Source organism: Pristiophorus japonicus, chromosome 20, assembly GCF_044704955.1.
Source record: "Pristiophorus japonicus isolate sPriJap1 chromosome 20, sPriJap1.hap1, whole genome shotgun sequence".
Lineage (NCBI taxonomy): Eukaryota > Metazoa > Chordata > Chondrichthyes > Pristiophoridae > Pristiophorus > Pristiophorus japonicus.
Window position 1 is genome coordinate 65,624,669 of NC_091996.1, and position 3,069 is coordinate 65,627,737.

Consider the following 3,069-nt stretch of genomic DNA (forward strand, 5'->3'; position numbering starts at 1 on the left):
GGATGGAGAGAGAGAGAGAGAGTGAGGGGAGAGAGAGAGAGTGAGGGGAGAGAGTGAGGGGAGAGAGAGAGAGTGAGGGGAGAGAGAGAGAGAGTGAGGGGAGAGAGAGATAGTGAGGGGAGAGAGAGTGTGTGAGGGGAGAGAGAGTGTGTGAGGGGAGAGCAGAGAGAGAGAGTGTGAGGGGGGAGCAGAGAGAGAGAGAGAGAGTGAGGGGGAGCAGAGAGAGAGTGAGTGAGGGGAGAGAGTGAGCGGAGAGAGTGAGTGAGGGAAGAGAGTGAGGGGAGAGGGGGGAGAGAGAGTGAGGGGAGAGAATGAGGGGAGAGAGAGAGAGTGAGGGGAGAGAGTGAGGGGAGAGAGTGAGGGGAGAGAGAGAGAGAGTGAGGGGAGAGAGAGATAGTGAGGGGAGAGAGAGTGTGTGAGGGGAGAGAGAGTGTGTGAGGGGAGAGAAAGTGTGTGAGGGGGGAGCAGAGAGAGAGAGAGAGAGAGTGAGGGGGAGCAGAGAGTGAGTGAGGGGAGAGAGAGAGAGAGTGAGCGGAGAGAGTGAGTGAGGGAAGAGAGAGTGAGGGGAGAGGGAGGAGAGAGAGTGAGGGGAGAGAGTGAGGGGAGAGAGAGAGTGAGGGGAGAGAGAGTGAGGGGAGAGAGAGAGTGAGGGGAGAGAGAGTGAGGGGAGAGAGGGAGAGAGAGTGAGGGGGAGAGAGAGAGAGAGTGAGGGGAGAGAGAGTGAGGGGAAAGAGAGTGAGGGAGAGAGAGTGTGAGGGACAGCACAGAGAGAGAGAGAGGGAAGAGCACAGAGAGAGGGGGGGAGAGCAGAGAGAGAGAGGGAAGAGCAGAGAGAGAGAGGGAAGAGCAGAGAGAGAGAGAGAGAGGGAAGAGCACAGAGAGAGAGGGAAGAGCAGAGAGAGAGAGAGAGGGGGTGAAGAGCACAGAGAGAGAGGGAAGAACAGAGAGAGAGAGGGAAGAGCAGAGAGAGAGAGAGGGAAGAGCAGAGAGAGAGAGAGAGGGAAGAGCACAGAGAGAGAGGGAAGAGCAGAGAGAGAGAGAGAGGGGGTGAAGAGCACAGAGAGACGGAAGAGCAGAGAGAGCACAGAGTGAGAGAGAGTGTGAGGGGAGAGAGAGAGAATGTGAGGGGAGAGAGTGTGAGGGGAGAGAGCGAGAGAGAGAGTGTGAGGGGGCGAGAGAGAGGGTGTGAGGGGAGAGAGTGTGTGAGGGGACAGCAGAGAGAGAGAGTGTGAGGGGGGAGCAGAGGGAGAGAGAGAGTGAGGGGGAGCAGAGAGAGAGAGAGTGAGGGGGAGAGAGTGAGTGAGGGGGAGAGAGAGAGAGTGAGCGGAGAGAGGAGAGAGAGTGAGGGGAGAGAGAAAGAGAGAGAGAGTGAGGGGAGAGAGAGAGAGGGGGAGAGAGAGAAAGAGGTCAAACAGAGTGCTCACCATTTACAGATCAGACACCATCGTGTGCAGGTCCCGCTGCATGTGCTACATACGCCGCGCTTTATGTTGACGGTGCGAGCAGTGGATCAGCTGGCTCTGGATGTGTGAGAATGCGCGCAGTTGGGAAGTCGGGCTGTGAAGGAGGGCGGGTCTGCAGTGGCCTGTTGCAGTCACTGCTGGGCAGCAGGCTAATGATAACTGACGCCCATTAACCGCTTCACAGCTCCCTGGCTGTTGGAGCAAAGTTTCAACTTGTAGTGTGCACTGTTGATACAAAAGTCTGATTGTGGCGCGGGAGGAACACAAGTCTGCCCCCGGCACACTCAGAGGTACATGGGATTTGGGGTTTGAATTGGGATCACTGCAAAGAATCACTGACTCTCAGATGCTCTGCCCCTGAGTTGAATGCTGGGGCTCCACAGCTCTGACCTGGAGCCCTGTGACATGCCAGGCTGTCTGACTGGCAGTATGTGCCCTGCCCACGCCACAGCCCTGCCCACACACCAGTGCCACTGCCTTACCTGCTAACCTCGCCGTCAGACCCCGGGATGACAGACCTCGCCCAGCACGTTGACGGAAGCTTCAAGAGAAAAAAAAAAAGTGCCTCCAGCAACACAATGCTGCAGCCCGACACAAACAGAAGTGCAGAGTCACCCAGTTTCTAACCACAAGCTCAGAAATAAAAACCACTTCCCCTCCCCGAGTCCTCCCCACACTGCCATGTGCACCGAGCCTGCCGATTGATCCACTGGAGATACTGGCCAGGGCCATTCAGTAACCGCCAATTCACCTCCACACAATCCAGTCTATACAACCGTACAGGACAGAAGGCATTCAGCCTGTCCTGCCTGTGCCGGCTCTTTGAAAGAGCGATCCAATTAGTCCCACACCCCTGTCCTTTCCCCACAGCCCTGCTAACTTTTCTTCTTCTCATGCATTTAATCAATTCCCTTTTTAATATTACTGTTCAATCTGCTTTAAGGCAGTGCATTCCAGATCATCACAACTCAGCCAATTTACAGTCTTTACAGCACAGAAACAGACCGTTCGGCCCAACTGGTCTGTGCCGGTGTTTATGCTCCACAGGAGTCTCTTCCCACCCTACTTCATCTCACTCTATCAACATATCCTTCTATTGCTTTCTTCCACATGCCCTTATGTGGCTTCCCCTTAAATGCATCTCTGCTAATCACCTCAACTACTCGTGGTAGTGAGTTCCACGTTCTCACCACTCTCTGGGTAAAGAGGTTTCTCCTGAATTCCCTACAGGATTATTTAGTGACTATTTTATATTTGTAAACCCTAGTTTTGTTCTTACATCCAAGTAGAAATATCTTCTCGACCCTATCAAACCCTTTCATAATCTTAAAGGCTTCGATCAAATCATCCCAGTCTTCTATTTCCTTGAGAAAAGATTATGTAAGAACATAAGAAAATAGGAGCAGGGATAGGCCATACGACCCCTCGAGGCTGCTCCGTCATTCAATAAGATCATGGCTGAGCTTCTACATCAACTCCACTTTCCCGCCCGATCCCCATATCCCTTGATTCTCCTAGAGTCCAGAAATCTATCGAACCCAGCCTTAAATATACTCAGCAACTCAGTATCCACAGCCTCTGGGGTAGAGAATTCCACAGATTCACA

At 53.4% G+C, this 3,069-nt stretch overlaps 1 protein-coding gene across 2 annotated transcripts in view; it reads right to left on the reverse strand.

Moving 5' to 3' along the window:
- Positions 1–1,978, reverse strand: part of LOC139232953 (torsin-4A-B-like) — a 12,249-nt gene extending 10,271 nt beyond the window's left edge. The window contains exon 1 of one of the 2 annotated variants that reach the window (XM_070863449.1): positions 1,946–1,978. The gene's annotated coding sequence lies outside the window, so the exon portion shown is untranslated. Of the gene's footprint in view, positions 1–1,424; positions 1,514–1,945 lie in introns of those variants that run through there. The other variant, XM_070863448.1, reaches the window with a different exon arrangement.
- Between the last annotated feature and the right edge of the window lie 1,091 nt (positions 1,979–3,069).